Below are 16,325 nucleotides of genomic sequence, written 5' to 3'. Positions count from 1 at the left end.
GCCGGACGGAGCCCGGGCCTGCTCCGCCGGCCCCCGAGCCCCCGCCCCGGTTATCCCCGGGCGTTCTGGGCCACTGGGAAACTGGGTCACGGGCAGAGCCGGGCGGCAGCGCGAGGCCGCTGCGGGTCCGCGCTCCGAGGCGCCGCGGAGCGGCCGCAGCGCCTCAAGGAGCGCCGTGGGCTCCGGGAAGGGCTCGGGTTGTCCCCCCGAGCCGCGGGACAGCCCCTCCGCCCCCTTCGGCGGCGTGGCCCTGACCCACGCGCAGCGCCGAGGAGATTCCCACTCGTGCTGGTGTCCTTTCCGTTCTCCAGCACACGGAGAACAACCGCTGCCGTTTCTATGGCAGGACAGAATAGAGCACTTTAAAGCACGTTCTCAATGAGACCACCTGATGATGAATGAACCGCACTACCTTGTAGTTTCGGTGGTTTGACACTGACAAAACTCAGAGCTGCTCCCACCACTGGTCTGCATCCTTTCCCCGTGCTGGGGCAGTGAAACCAGGCACTGGGCTGTCTCTGGAAGTGCACTAATATGCACTAACTTTGTTTCTGTAAAGTGTTTTCAGAGGGAACCCAGTGCTGAGCAGTGCGGAGAAATCAATGTCTGTGTTGTATTTTCTCATTCTCTTCCAGGTTTCTTAGCCTTTTATTCTCTGGTTTTTTTCAGTCACTGACGTTTTCTCTGAGTACATTTTGGGAGGGGAGTCCAAAGCCTTGGACACCCTCCTTGGAGGGAGTTTGGACCGGGTGACTCCTGAGCTCCCTTCTGACCGAGGATCCTGTCCTGCAGGACAGGTTCTCATTCTCTGACACTGCACGGCTGTTCTCTCTCTGTCTTTTGCTGCTGTTGAAATGCCTTCAGTAACCACTGCAGGAACCACTGCTGGTTGTGGGTCCCTGTGCTCTGATGCTCTGGCAGCCCCAGCACCCTGGGACAGGGTGAGGGATGCAGGTGAGGGATGAAGGGAAGGAGCCGCAGTGGCAATGCAGCTCCTGCCCTTTGCTGGTCCAGTTTGTTGAGTTTTTCAGCTGTGCCATGATGTCATTAGCAGGGACACGGAGCAGTGGGAGGGGTGGGTCAGAGGGCCCTTGTGGGCATTCTTGACACGGATTTCTGTAGAATTCCCCCTCAAGGGCTGGATGAATGCATAAATGGAAAATCAAAATGGAATGAGGAAACAAATGACAGTTACATGGAACTCATCCAAAAGGAAGCGATTTGGAAAGAAAAAGGGAAAAAAAAAAGCTTGACATGCTGCTTTAATGTTGACCCAGGCTTGTATCACTGTCACGCAGCTGCTATTGATGTGGATGAAGAGGTTCCCACCTCCCTGGCATGAGTGTGAAGGAGATAACTCCTATCTGCTGTCCATTCTGCCCACAATCACCGTTGTAGTAACTTCTCCAGCTCCCAGACAGCTTCCTATCTGCCTCCTCTTTTGAGAACTGTCTTTCATTTCTTGAGTCCTTTAGTTACACTCCTGAAACATAGTTGATCCAGTTGTTAAAAATATATATTTTGGTGCTTGCTGAGGTAACAGTGGGCTTCTGATTGAAAAACACATGGTATCTTTGATCATATTTATGAAAAATAAAAATGAATCCATAAGATTGTTTTTGAGGGTAATATGGGCTTTACAAGGTTGCTGAACAGCTATGGAACCAATTCTAAGATTAGCAGAAATGCTGTAGCAGTCCTCAAATATGAAATGTTAGGGTTTGGAAAAGGGAACAGGGTTTTGGCACAGTGTATAAGCACAACCACATGCCAATCTCCAGGTGCCTTCTTCTGTCCCCACATCAGAGGTGATCTTCAAATGTTTGAGTCACTTGAATATTTTCAGGCTCGTCCTAATTATTTTGCTCTCATTCTCAAAACACTCAGTCCTGCTCAGTAGGATGAACATGGCCATTGCTAAATTAGAACCGTGTTTCACTAAGTCCATGGAAAACATCATTTCCCATTGGGAAGGGAACTGCTGGCACAGCCGTGGAGAGCGAGATCCCCAGGCAAGGGCACTGCAGCCGAGGCCGCTGCGCTGTGGCTGCTCCTCCAAGCCGAGCCGGGCCCTGCAGGACCCTGTCAGTGCTGATGGGGCTGGGGGCAGGAGGGGGGTCTGACCCAGTTTTCAGCCTTTCAGACGTTTTACGGTGTTGTCATCAACTTCGTGTTGCATTTTGCTGCTTAAAATTTACCCAAGTCAAAATGAAAAAGCGATGAAGATCCATTGAGGCATTGATCTCTAAAGGAGAGGCAATGCTGGTGCTCCCTTCTGTTTCCCCCAATTATCCTTGAGTCTTTCTGGCAGTTCTCATCCTGGAGAAAGGCTGTGACAAGACAGGGAAGGGAAGAAGGAAGACTTCCCATGAGTTTGGTCAGATCCAATGTGCTGATCCAGACAGACCCAGGGCAGATGGGTCTCATTTCTCTTCATACTGCAAAGACCAGCAACTGAAGAAGGGGGGCTTAAAGGATATGTGTCTTTTTTCTCTCCTGTGTCATCTTTATTGAGAAATAAAGAGAAATCCATAGTGTTAATCTGAACCTCTCCTCTTCCACCACCCCAATGTGCAGCACTATGCTGGTCAGACCAGCTAAGTTATCTTTTTATTTCTGTTCTCTTACTTTCCTTTAGAGATTGAGATGTGGCTATTGTCAAGTTCATTCAGGCAAGACTATAAGGAAATTATTTAAGAAAATAGTTTAGAAAAAATTAATTTGGGTCAAGGAGGGATTAAGTGAGGAAATTGTTTCTTTACATCTTTCTGCTAAGAAGTAAGTAAGGGAAGAGATTGAAAATAAACCTTGTTGAGTCCGTTTTTGGAGTTATTTTGTATGTGCTCTGTCCTTTTGGTAGCTGTCATTGCTTAAATCCATCTAACTTGATGAGGAAGGAAAGAGATTCAGCTTGAGAGCAAATTCAAAGTGAAAAGATTCAGCCAGTGACATGATGAAAGGGATAAGTGTAGGTAGAATGGGATTAGACAGAAGTATTCTTGGTATTGAACACATGGCTCAGAGGCCTTTACTCTTGGCAGCCTTATTTGAAGCCAAATTTGTACCCCTTTTGCATGAAGAAGGAACAATAAAATTAATTTTAAAAATCAATGTGAAACTGAGTGAGATAGAAATTGTTTGATGGAACTGATAGGCATTTATGGAGCCTCACTGCAAAGCATCAGGAGCGGCATCAGGGAGCAGCTGTGGCAGGAGGGACGCGGGGATTTGGAGGTGGCTGCAGCTCTGCTCAGGACATCCCCCTGACACGCAGCCCTGGGTGCTGCATTCCCGCTCCTCTGTGCATGCCATTTCCTCCTGGCTTGGAAACCTCAGCGTAAAAGAGTGGCTGTGAAAGTGGAACTCCCGGGCCTTCCGAATTACTGCGTTTATGACCGAGAGCATGTGTGCCCTGTGCAGCACAGGACGGTGGCTGGCACCACGGCGTGGCACAGTCACGCTCTGCTGGGCAAAGCCACTTGTCCTCACCACGCTGAGAGTGAGGGAGCAGCTCGAGTTCTCTCACTTGGGAAGCAAACACAAGGGGGAAATGAAGGCACAAGATCAAAACTGAGTAACAAGTCAGCAGAAGAGCCAGAAACAGGGTCTGCTAACTCTGCGCATTATTTGTTTGTTGGGGTTTGCTGCCAGTATTAACAACAAAAGGGTTGGCTCGGTTTCCACACTTGGGCTATGAAATATGTATGCCCGTGTTCCTGCAATCAGGGGAGCACTGTCCTCCGAGCAGGAGCGCTGCAGGTTAGCTCTGACAGGGTCCCCGTGGCTGGCTGCTTCTCGGTGCCTGTCACCTTCTGTAGCCATCAAGTGGATAAAGAATTTTTGTCATGCTGCTTCATGAATGAAGCCTGTGCTCCTAAAAAGCATAAGAATTAGCTCTGAAGTGTGCATTAGCACAAAGCCGAGGACGTTGAAAATCATAAAAACTAAAATACACATGCGCTCCATTTTCCCTTTCCCTTATCCTGACTCTGAGTGGGGATGGAGTCTGGGTTTAGTTTGTCACGGTTTTTTTCACCCTGGCTGCCGCTAAAATGCTTGAGACTCTGGAGAGCTACCAGCCCTTTGCTTTTAGCATCATTCAAAAATCTTCCATTTAGAGACCATTCTGATATCTTGGTGGTTTTTTTTCTTCGTCGTCTTTTTTTAACTACTAAGGAAATTTGCATGAAAATGGAATCATTGTTTCTGAAGAGTTCCATCTGCTCCTGCTGCTTATTCTGGAGCTGAAGTCATAATCCTCCGTTTGTGAAATTTCCCATTGAAGAGATTTTTGGCTTGTTATAGTTTCAGCACAAAATTTCAGATCAGAGGAAATAAAGATGCTTCACCTAGGAAAAAAAAATTAAAAATAAAAAGCCTGGAGATGACATCAGAACTGCTAGCATATCTGCAGTCAATACACTGTAATTCCATAGGGACTGAGGGAGTAGGAAATAGGACAGTACATGAGGGGTGTGGGGCTTGGGGTGGGAAAATGCATTTCCTCACAGCATCAGAGCTTTGGCTGGGAGTAATGAAGGAATTGTAATCTTCTGGGTGGCTCAATAAATAGGATTCCTTTTGGTGGAAGTGAAAGGGCAGGAATGGTTCAGGGCAACAGGAGTGCTCAGACCAGCCAGAAACGAGCAAAGTCTCTTTAGAAGAGCTTTGACCAGAATGGAAGTGCAGGGATTCTCCCAGGGAGGATCCAAGGGATGGATATTCACTTAGCCACTCTCACAGCCCTGTAGCCACTTCCGAGGAATATTCTGTGAACGAGAACAGGATTTTTGCTGTTGCTCCAATCCCTTCTCTTCCCGTGTTTGCTTACACTTGTGTGCAGCGCCGTGCTTGCGTGTGCCTGCGTGTGAAGGCTGGCACATCCACTGGGAGCGGCGGGGGGCTGCCTGGGCTGGCAGTGCCACCCGTGCCATCCGTGCCACGCGGAGCTCTGTCGAGTGCAGAAACCTGCGGGAATCTGGGTCCGGGCCGGGCCGGGCCGGCGGGGATCTCTGCGGTCTGCGGCTCCCAGAGACATTCCGGCAGAACCAGCGACTCCTGTCGCATCCCCACTCGCGGGATCGCTCCCGCACCGCGGGCGGTGTTTGCCGAGAACACTGCACACGCGTGAACCGGGCCGTGCCTAAAGCGGGTAACACATAGGTCTGCTCGGGAGCAGCAGTTCATCCGCAGCGTTTGGCATTTTCGCTGTTAATTAGATCGTGGTGTGCACGCGTGGCCCTGCGTGCCGCCCTGTGCTCGGCACCTGCCCCGTTAACCCTTGCCGGTGCTCCGGGGGAGCTCTGCTCCATCTCCGCGGGATGCGGTCACGCATCGCTCCCGCTCCCCGCACTCCTGCGCTATCTCCATCCCAGTGGTGGCTATCAGGGCGCATCCCTGCTCCTGCCGGGCGCTGCCGCCCGCACAGCGCCGGAACAGCAGGAGCCGGGTCACCGCTTGGGTTGGAGCGGCTCTTACTGATGGCCAGGGCTGCCACTCGCAGGCACGGCCCCGGGGCTGGCAGGTCCCGTCCCACCGAGCGGGACCCCGGCCAGGCCTCGCCAGGCTGCCCCTGCACATCCCTCCCCGGCTTGTTTTCTCTTCTCCCCGTCTCTGGGCCGCTGATCTCTCCCTCTTTGTAAAATCTCTCAACGTACTAGCCCTTCGTAGGAATTGACTCCTGGAGATGGCAGTCCACAGCTCTGTCTGCAGCTCAAGCAGAGCCATTAGCAGCTATTGAACTTTATATACAAATGAGAGGTATAATTTACCTCTTTAGGGACAAAGGATGGCTGATACCAACACACCAGCTTCGAGTGCAGCCGTGCTCTGTGAGCTCCACAGGAAATACACTTAGCTAAACACAGTTGTAATTACAGGCAGCCTCCAACCTCTGTTTTCCTGCTGTTCTGTACCACGGTAGTGCTCAAGTACCAGGGATTTAGGAAAGCCTGGCTATCTACACCTCATCCCAATCAGTCTTGCTCCCTTGTTGCCAGCTGCTTTATCTCCTCTGTTTTCTCTCTTATCTGTCCCTGGCCTTCAGAGCCTTTTAAAGAGGTAATTCCTCTGGTCAGGTAAAGCCTGGTCTCTTGTGGGGTGGGGGATTGCTCAGCTGCTCCCTGGGGTCAGGTTTGGCTGGGAGAGCCCCTCCTGCTCTGCCTGAAGGTCAGCTTTTCATCCAGGGACTCCAATGGAATCCACAGTCCTGCCACCAAACCCCTCTGCTCTGGTCTCTGCCTTCCAGAGGCTTGTCTGGAGCTGGGGGGAAGGCCCTGAGGAGGGCACCAAGCTCCTGGCTCAAGGCACAGCTCTTGCACTGACAGGCACGGGCCCTGACATCCCGAAAATACATTAGCTGGACACAGATTGCAATAGTAGACATTGCCAGAGGATAATGGACTGTATTCTGTTGGATATTGAATGCTTTCAGAGGAGAAGCTGGTTCTGGGCTTCTCAGGATAAAGAAATACTGGCAAATTTATATCTACATACTGTTCTGAGAAGTGTAGCATCTTCAGGTGGAAAGCCTATGCTAAAGTTTGTTATCACTTTGTACCTTCAGTTTTGAGGAAGGGTCCCTTTCACTTATCTGACAACCACAGGAAAACAGGCATTTTTCAGATCTGTCAGGTCAGTTTACCTTTGTTTGTGCTGCAGGTGAGGCTGTGTCCCAGGCTGGTCTGGGGCTTTGCTGTCTGGCTGCAGAACTGCCCACAGAACCGTGTGTGAGCTGCAGTAGCATGTACACATCCTTCCAAACATAGCTGTTTGTGTTACTGTGGCACACAGCTCCTTTTGTCTTTTCTTTCTAAATTAATTTCATGCTTTATTTCTGTGTGCAGAAACGCAGAGATTCACATGTATGACCCGAGCACAAATTCTGCACAGCTACAGCAAAGTTCCAAATGAGACTAGAAATTACATGTAGCTCTGTGATTTAATTTTCTCTGACATATTGAGTCTATGTTTTAGCCTACAGAACTCCACAGCTGTGCCCTAATTCTCTTTTCCTTGTGATCTCAACATCGCTGCCTTTTAAGGCATTGCTATTCTTGGATCTCAGCAGGACACCATGTTAGACTGTCACCCTGCTCGCTGCATTGCCAGTGCAGAAAGCAGCTTCTCCTGCACTTGCAGGGAATACATGCAAGCAAACTTTGCAGCAATTTAGTGGGTGGATGAGACTAGATCAGGGTGCTTTATATCCTACAGGACAGCGTGTATTGAGGTGAGGGTGTACGGGTTCCTCTGTGACTGCTGTCTCAGGGCATAAGGAAAATGTTTTGTTACAAATAACAAGCAATACTGTAATTAGTCTTTGGCAAGACTCACACAGGAAAATCTGGGTGTCTCTTGCTTTAAAGAAGAGGGTCGCTGCCCTGTGGGTATTTATGTTCTGTTTTCTTAAGTGACATTCATATTTGCAGAACTCATAAGTTCCTGATTTACCCAAATACTGAGTGTGTATAACCTCAGTGTGTCCCTTGTCTAACATCTTCCATTTGCCCCTGCAGACGTAGTGCAAGTGCACTTTGCTAAATCCGTGCAGGAACTCGCTCAGTGTGATTTGGGCTGTTCTGACACACAGTGTAGCACCTCATGGGGAGATCTGTGGCTCTGAGCATCCAGGGTGTCTCCAGTGAGTAGCGGGGGCTGTTTTCAGGAGTACGTGTGCTGCAAAGTCATCACAACACAGCACAAAGAGCCCCCGTAGTTTTGCTGATAAGATGCCTGGTGGTGAACACTGGGAGTTTTCTATTTGCCTTGTTTCCAAGACATATGATAAAAACCCTAATGCAGATTTTAATTTTTAACTCCTAAAAAAACCCACGTGGGATTATCTTGGGTGAGCAACTCGAACGTATCATGCCATTGGAATGTCAAAAATTTAATGCAGAAATCCAGGCACTGTTGTTGGGGCAGAAGATTTTAATTTCAAATCCGAATCTTACACGTTTCCTCTCAAACCCTCTCACATTTCTCGTGGTGTGGAGGATCCCTGGGGCTGAACCCGCTGTGCTGTGCTGTGGAGGATTTATGTCCGTGGTTGGCAGGAGCAGCTCAGCCTGTCTGTCTGTCTGTCTGTCTGTCCTGCACACACAGACGTGCTGGGAGCGGGGCTGCACGCGCTCCTCGGCCCCAAGCAGGAGGATGTGTGTGGTTCAGCTGAGCTGCCATCCAGCCCAGCAGGCCCTGGTGGGGTTCTGGAGCTGCGGTGGGCAGATCCTGCAGAGAGCAGCTCAGGACAGGCTTAATGAGGGGAAATCAACCCCCCTAATTCGGGGCTGCGTCCCCGGGCGGTCGCGGGGAGAGGTGGATTCCTCCAGCAGGCAATTCAGAGGCATCTGTTAGGCACTAATCACGGCCCTAGCGTGGTCTGCTCCGAGCACGAGGTTCCTGCACGAGGAATTAAGGCCCCAACTTCTGCTGGCAGCTGCTCCAGACCGGCTGGAGGAGATGCTGCTCTGCGCCAGGACAGAGGATCTTGCAGCTTCTTCACACACAAGATACAAAATTTGGGAGCCTCTATGGCCCTGGCTCCAGGTCTGGTGCCTGTTGCTGTTGGTCCCCTAAATCCTCACTGTTTCAGCATTCCTGTGGGCATGACCCACTCCTGCCGTTGGATGTCCTGTGGAAATCCATCTCTGAAAAACCTTTCCATCTCTCTGCTCAAGCACAGCATCGTCTCACGCTCCTGCTTTTCCAGCAGACTGCTCCGGTCGTGCAGCCACGGGTCCCTTCTCTGTTTAGATGCCTTAATGAGGCCGAGGTTTGTGGTCAGGGCTGCTGACAGGGAAGTGGAAAAATGAGCATAGGAAAGTGTTGTGGGAAGAGCTTTCCACAGCATTCGTGGGATTTAATGTCCTGAGGACACAGTCAGAGGAATTCAAAGGAATAAAATCTCTATGACAAATCACAGAATTGTTGCATTGCATTTAATGTATTTTAATTGACTCTGGTTTTGTCCCCCGTCGGTTTTATAGTGCTGTCATCTGGAAGACAAAGCGTAGAGCTGTGCTTTCCCAGCAGAGCTGTGCCTGTGTCTGCACTGGTTGGATCTAGAAGGACAGACTTGGTGTGAGCTGGATAATTACCCTGTAAATGAACCAGAGCAAATGTAGGTTTGAGGAATCTCTGGAAATGTGAGTAAAATATTGACTAGATACCAATTAAGTGAGCACGAGGCTGGATCATGTGGAAAATAGCATGTAAAGATGTAGTTAGACTGTATAGTGAGACATACATACGTCGGGATCAACTTGATACCCAAAAAATTAGTTCCACCATGTGGAAAAGTTCTTGACTCCAAAGCAGACACTTGGCACAGAGCAGATCCTCTGCTGCTTCAGCTGGGGAAGTAGCTGGTAATTAGAGGCTCATCTGTGAATCACCACAAAAGAAAATGAGGGCACAGTTTTTGAATGGGCTTGATGAAAACAGAGGGATATTGGGATTAGAGACTCATGGTTTCTTTGGGTTTGAAGAAGAGTGTGATTTGTCATGGGTTGCATTGTTGGTGCCTGATCCTTTTCCTGTCTGCAATTTGTCTGGAGGTTGTTTGGGTTCTCTTGTGCAGGATGACCACTTTTCTCAGTTTCTTCTGCTTTCCCCCCTATTTGTGAAATCAAGGGAAACTCCTCAGTACACAGAAAACCCCATTTATCTTTGAGCAGCTTCCTTATGTAGAACAGTTCTGTGGCTATAGAAATTTCATCCTGAAAATGTGCTGCGGTCCTGGGGGCTCGTGTTATGAGCAGCCAGTTGTAGCTGTTACCACTGTGCTGTAGCTTTCCTCCTCAAGTACATTATCATATTACCACAGATTTAAATATTTGATTTACGAAATGTCACTGCCTGATACTCCAGCAGTATCATATAAGACACATCACAATAGATACAGAGTGTAAAGATTGTTTTAAATGGCTTTAATACAGACAGAGGTCAGAAAAGGCAAGATAACAGCAGAAGAGGCTATGTCAAAAAGTAATTAGAGCAGGACAAATGGATTGTGCAGGCATGTCGAAGGCTGTTATTTCTGTAGGCAGTGAGTAGGAAAGGTGTTAATGTAATGTGACAGATCTGGAGCAAAAATGAGGGTGCAGGGAAAACAAATAGGAGCTGACCAATGGAATGGTTTAAATTATGAGGTTTGCTTTAACATAATTTGATTACACATGAAAGAAATGTTTAGTGTAGTTTCTTTGAAAACCTAATTGTCTTAAATACTGCATGTTCAATTCAGTCTTTACACCCAAAGCAGCATCCCCTGTGCTGGGGCAGCCTCGCTCCCTGTCAGGAATAGGCATGGGAATACTGTGCCCTGTGTGGCTTCACAAATGAGAGGAGGATGGAAGATTTTTTTTTTCCCCTAGTGTTTGTCTAATAAAATTGGCTCTTTGCAGTCATGTACATCTTAATTTGGAACCTCGTGCTAACTGGGGTGGGTGGTATCTGGGCCTGGGAGATGCTGGGACAGGTGATGCATAAATTATCCAGTTTATCAGAAGGAAAACACAAGGATCAGGCTTAGCAAGAGGAAGACAGGGAGGTATCATATATTTTTTTCTGGATTCAGCTCTTGCCCCGTTCAGAGTTGGAACCAATATTAGTAGGAGGGGGGAGCAGTGCAGAAATGCCCCGGATTTCCAGTCTGCTCCAAAGGACTGAACAGGACACAAAGAGCTTCCCCAGCACCATTCTGCTCTGCAGTGCTGATCTGAACTCACACAACCTGCTGGACACACAAAGATTTGACCTTGCAGCCAGGACAACCTGTGTGTCTCATGGGGACGTTTTCCTCACGTTTGCAACAGCAGAAACTTAAACTGATGAAAGCATTTCTCTAGAGGATCCCCTCTGCAGCTTTGAGCTGGGCACTGCTGGGCAGTGAAAGGGGACAAACAGGGCCAGCTGTGCCACTGTGCCACTCTCCTGAGCTGGTTGCCTCTCCCTGCTGCTTTGAGGCCCTCTAGAAAGGAAATTGAATTTACACAAGGATTTTTTGAGCATGGCAATTTCTCCTGTGCTGTTGTCCTGTGCTGTTATCCTCAATTGTCCTTGCCTTTCTAATAAATATATTTTCCATAGATCTTGACATTTCACAATTTAATTTAAGCTTGAATTCATCTTAGTAAATAATCGTTGTTTTTAGATGGTTGTAGATGGTAAATCACTCAGTCTCCAAGCTGAGGTGTTGGCAGGAGATTCTTACAGAAGCTGGGAGTTTGGGTGATGTGTTTTTTCAGTGGAATATGCTGGTTTCTGCGTGGATGTATTCTTGGCTGTTTACATGGGTACAAAGGGGAAGTCTGAGGGTTTCTCAAGGTACACCAGATAGTTCCTCCATAATTTTGTTCCCGTTTTTGTAAATTTTGGAAGGACATTTCAAGTCAGCTTTTCCTTTTCTTGTAAAAAAAAAAAAAAAAAAAAAAAAAAAGGAAAATAGGATTACAAACTTCAACAAGTTAAATTAAATACTTAAAGGGACATTTTAAATCGCTGCTCCTGCTGCAGCACGGCGGCCCCGGGCGGGGAGGTGCTGCGGGGCTGCCGGGCCCGAGGGAACCGGAGCTGCGGCCGAGCCGGGCCCGCACCGGCACCGTGCTCGCTCCGCGCTGGGCAGAGCCGGGCGAGACTCGGGGTGTCCCGGAGGGGCTGGGCTGGGACCGCTCCGGGTGTGAGCCCGGGCCGGCTCCGGGTGTGCCCAGCTCCGTTCCCGGTGTCCCGTTCTCGGTGTGCTGTCCCGTTCTCGGTGTGCTGTCCCGTTCCCGGTGTGGTTTCCCCGTTCCCGGTGTGGTGTCCCCGTCCCCGTTCCCGGTGTGCCATTCCCGTTCCCGGTGTGCCGTTCCCGTTCCCGGTGTCCCGTTCCCGTTGTCCCGTTCCCGTTGTTCCGTTCCCGGTGTCCCGTTCTCGGTGTGCTGTCCCGTTCCCGGTGTGGTTTCCCCGTTCCCGGTGTGGTGTCCCCGTTCCCGGTGTGCCATTCCCGTTCCCGGTGTGCCATTCCCGGTGTGCCATTCCCGGTGTGCCGTTCCCGTTCCCGGTGTGACGTTCCCGTTCCCGATGTCCCGTTCCCGATGTCCCGTCCCCGGTGTCCCGTTCCCGGTGTCCCGTTCCCGGTGTCCCGTTCCCGTTCCCGATGTCCCGTTCCCGTTGTTCCGTTCCCGGTGTCCCGTTCCCGTCCCCGTTGTCCCGTTCCCGGTGTCCCGTTCCCGGTGTCCCGTTCCCGTTCCCGGTGTCCCGTTCCCGTTCCCGTTGTCCCGTTCCCGGTGTCCCGTTCCCGGTGTCCCGTTCCCGTTCCCGGTGTCCCGTTCCCGGTGTCCCGTCCCCGGTGTCCCGTCCCCGTCCCCGTTCCCGTTCCGGTCCCCGCCGCGCCGCTCGCCGCTCCCCGGTCGGGTGCTGCCCTCTCCCGTCCAGCGCCGGGCCCGCGGGGAGCCGGGCCGGGCTCCGCTCGCTGCGAAGCCGCGGCCGCGGGTCCGTCCGTGTTTCCCGACCCCAGCCCGCGCCTGGCCCGGTGCCTCCGCGTGTCACGGCGTGCCGCCTCCGTCCCTCTGCCGAGTCCCGCCGCTCGGTAAGAGGCATGGGGCAGCCCGGACAAACAGGGCTTTCCCAACATTTAATGATCCAGAGAAGCTCCCAAGCGGCATGGGGCAGCCAGGACGTTCCCAAACAGGACTTTCCCAACATTTAATGATCCCAAGCTGCTGCAGTCCCAACAACGTGTTGGCTGCAGTTGTAATGCTGAAGGTTCTTTCTTCTTTGTTTTGCCATCTGACCTGAAATTTGAGGAAACGTCCTCACTGTTTGTTTGTTTTTCCCTGGCCATGCAAAAGAATTGCTGCTCACCACCAAGCTGAAATTTGTAAATACTGTTCAGGACTATAATAACTACAGTTATAATAACAAACTTGGTTTGTTTTTGCTATTATTAAAAACACCAGCAACTGCAGCAGGCTGGTGTATCTGTGTGACTGCAGTTTGTCTAAGTCTGGCATAAAGTCATCTTTGGCTTTTCAGTTTATCACTTTAATGCACAGAATTTTTCCCAGCTCTTCAAATCTGGGAGATGCTCTCTGCCTCCTGGCCTACAGGCCTCTCCTCTGTTCCCGCATCCTGCTGAGCATCACCTTCTGCCTGGTTTGGGTGACGAGGTTTGGGCTCGTGTGTGTCCGCGCTGGCTGCTGGGCGCACTGGTTTGGGCAGGACACGCCGGGACAAAGCCCCAGTGCTGCATCTGCTGCGGGCTCTGGATCTCGGCCCCTGGGAGAAGCAGCTGCCCTTGGGAGGGGGTGCAAGGCTCAGCCTGGGCCCGCTGCTGCCCCAGCCAGGCAGTGCTCGAGGCTCTGTGAGGCTCTCGCTGGTGCCAGGCCCAGCCCAAGGACTTCCCCGTGTTTGCCCACATGCTCTGAGGCTGTGTGACCTGACTTGGTTATGGGAGTTACAGGAGATGCGCTCTGAGAATGGATGGAGCTATCCCATAGGGAGGGAAAGGAACTCGATTGCCTCCTCATAGAAATGTAAAGCTTCTCCCTTTGCAATTCCCCTTTCTTGTACTTTCCCACTAAGGCAGTAAAACCATATACTTCCCATGCCTACAATCCCATTTGTTTTCCCTTTTTCCTCTGAAGGCGACCTCTCTGAGGAGCCCTTAACCTCCCCCTTGCCTTTTCCTCTGTTGCACAGAGCTGCTCTCTGCTGTGTGTCACCCACCAAGCGAGGTGCAATGAAACGCTCCTTGTAACCACTCCATTGTCTGGGATGGCAGATTCGCTAGCCAGGCGAATAAAAATATAAATAAACAGATAAAACCAGAAATTGTTAGAAGGATTCAATTTACAGAACGACCTATCAAACTAGCAAGGAGGAGAAAATAGCTTAATTTTATGTGCACCAAGTGACCACCTTCACTGGAATTATTAACACCACACTCCTGGTGTGTTTAATGCCAGGAAGGAGAGGAATTACCCGACCTGTTGTTAAATCATTATCAAGAACAGTTCAGACATCAGGTGGATGTTTATTATCATTCCTTGCAGTTTCTTCCACAGATTCTCTAAGCAATTTAATATTAATTTTAAATTTTTTATCTGAAATAGCTGCATCCATAGTGAGTGGAATTGATCTTTTGGGGAAAGTACACGCTGTGTTTACCTCCAACCAGTTCTCTCACTGCAGTGCCTGAAAACAGCAATGTCCACAGTACCGAGGCTGTTGAGATGCGTTAATCTGAATTCTTATCATTTTTTCAGCTATATTTGCAAACCAGGCTGGTTCTGGCTGTGGGTGCTGGGTCTCGTTCCCAGGTTCCTGGTGACCCGTGCGGGCTCAGGCGCTGCCAGCAGCACCACTGTTGGGCAAAGCAAAACTAAGCCAGGAGTGGGGCATTTCCTTAGAATCTGTTCATTGCTTGAAATCAAATGCCCGTCGGTGCTGTGGTTTGGTGCGTGGCCAGCTCAGTGGTGTGGGGGCAGCCCCGGCTCTGTCGCCTTCAGCCGGGATGTGCTGGGTTTTGTTGTCACAGCCCGGACTTTGTTCCTGCCACAAAGGGGCCGATGGCTCAAACTGCGGGGACACAACAGAGCCCCGATTGTCATGAAAATGGGCAGAGCCCGCTGCAGCACGGGGAACTATGAAACTGTGGCCGTGGGTGGGAGAGCAGGAGCTCATGGAAGGGCTGCCCCTCTCCTGGGGCCACACAGCTCTGCCAACCCTGCTCTGCCCAAATTCGGGGCTTTCATCAAACGTTTTGGGATTGGCTGTGACAAGTGATGGTGTTGGCAGAGAGTGTCCTGGGAGAGCTGTTCTGGCCTGCAACTGGCACTGTTCAATCCATTTTGATGGCTTATGATGCCACTTTGTCTCCATATTTCTGAAAAAAAGTCACATCTTTTGAGAATTCCTTCTCTTTGGAATGATGATCTCATGGCACATCACCGGGGAGCAGGGGGAGAGGGGCAGGACCTCCTCTTGCTTCCTGTGCCTGTCCCTTATGGCTTTAACATCAGGACAATAAATCCCTTGCAGGCAGTAGTGCCACTTGCCCACTTTTTGGCAATGCTTTTGGCTTTTACTGCCGTGAACTGTTGTCATTATAACTTCTTAGGGGTTGGTTACAGTAGCACCAGTTTGTTCTGTCTGAGGTGGGAATTGGCTGATACAGGCTAAAATAAGAACCAGCTACTTTATTTGCCTTTTGCCCAGACTTGCTGCATGGCTGTTTGGGTCAGACAGCAGAACTCCTTTTTCCTGTCTCTTCACCTGCCCTTTGCCCATTCCCAGCTGGCCTGTGATTTTACAGAAGACTTTTGGATCTATGCAATTGTTTTCTGCCCTTAAGGATTTCGTATGCATAAACTGCCATGTGTATTTAATGTGAGTTTTGAATAATTTGGAAGATTTGGGTTGTTTGGACAATTATCATTTTTCCCAGCCAGGTTTTGTCTATAATTGCAGTTTTGGAAGTGGGGCAGGGGGTTTGGGTTTGTTTTGGGTTTTTTTTTTTTGGTGTTTTGGGTCCGAACAGCAGTTGTGGGAGCAACTTTGTGTTATCTGGAGATTAAGTTGCTTCATTTCAGCCTGCTGTGTCCACACCACGCTGCAGCTTTACAAAATAAGCACTCTGCATTCTGGTCACACTCCTCTGAGGGGTGGCGGGAGCCTGCGCAGGGCTCGCATGGGATGAAGAATGTGGAGCTCTGGGAGCAGCACAATTGCAAACAGCTGTGTCAATAGTGCAGCCAGGGCTGGCTTACCTTGGCCCTGCGCTGCAGGGCGGCAGCACCGGCTCAGCCAGCCCGCGTTTGGTGCCTGTGAGAAAGGAGAGGTCAGTCCCACCAGGGTCCCACTGACACGAAACTGCACAGATTTACAGCATCAGCAAAGCAGTGCAGGGTGGGCTCGTGAGAGTTTGCTCCTGCAAATGCACCTGCTGTGCAGAAATCCTGGGTTAAAAACAGGATTATGAGTAGAGAGAATCATGGAAGGGTTGGAGTTGGGGTTGGGTTTGGGATTGGTGGCCAGATCTCCTGCCAAAGCAGGGTCAGCTGGAGCAGGGGGCCCAGGCTGCCAGGAGGACACCACTGAGCTCTGCCCTGCATGCTCACGAGGTTACTTGCATTGCTGGATGTCACCAGAAAGCAATAAAATTTCAGGCTTGGGATGGAGTGAAATATGACCTCTTTTGTTGCCTGTGCCTTGTTTATTCTAAGCCAGGCATTTCTCAGAGCACAGTTGGGTGCTGTAGTCCTCAGGAAGAGAAACAGAAGCAAACTGTGGCTTTTGAGAAAAGCCAGTTTTGAGATATCCAGACATCTGGATGACAGGTT

The 16,325-nt window shown here is 50.3% G+C and overlaps 1 protein-coding gene across 3 annotated transcripts in view; it reads left to right on the top strand.

Annotated features, from left to right (window-relative positions):
• The window catches only part of NR6A1 (nuclear receptor subfamily 6 group A member 1), a 71,061-nt gene that overhangs the window by 30,232 nt on the left and 24,504 nt on the right, over positions 1-16,325 (top strand). The gene's annotated exons all lie outside the window — the stretch shown is intronic.

This window comes from Lonchura striata, chromosome 17 (genome assembly GCF_050655825.1).
Source record: "Lonchura striata isolate lonStrDom1 chromosome 17, ASM5065582v1, whole genome shotgun sequence".
Lineage (NCBI taxonomy): Eukaryota > Metazoa > Chordata > Aves > Passeriformes > Estrildidae > Lonchura > Lonchura striata.
The sequence above is the reverse complement of the archived record's forward strand: the minus strand, read 5'-3'. Positions and strand labels throughout refer to the sequence as shown.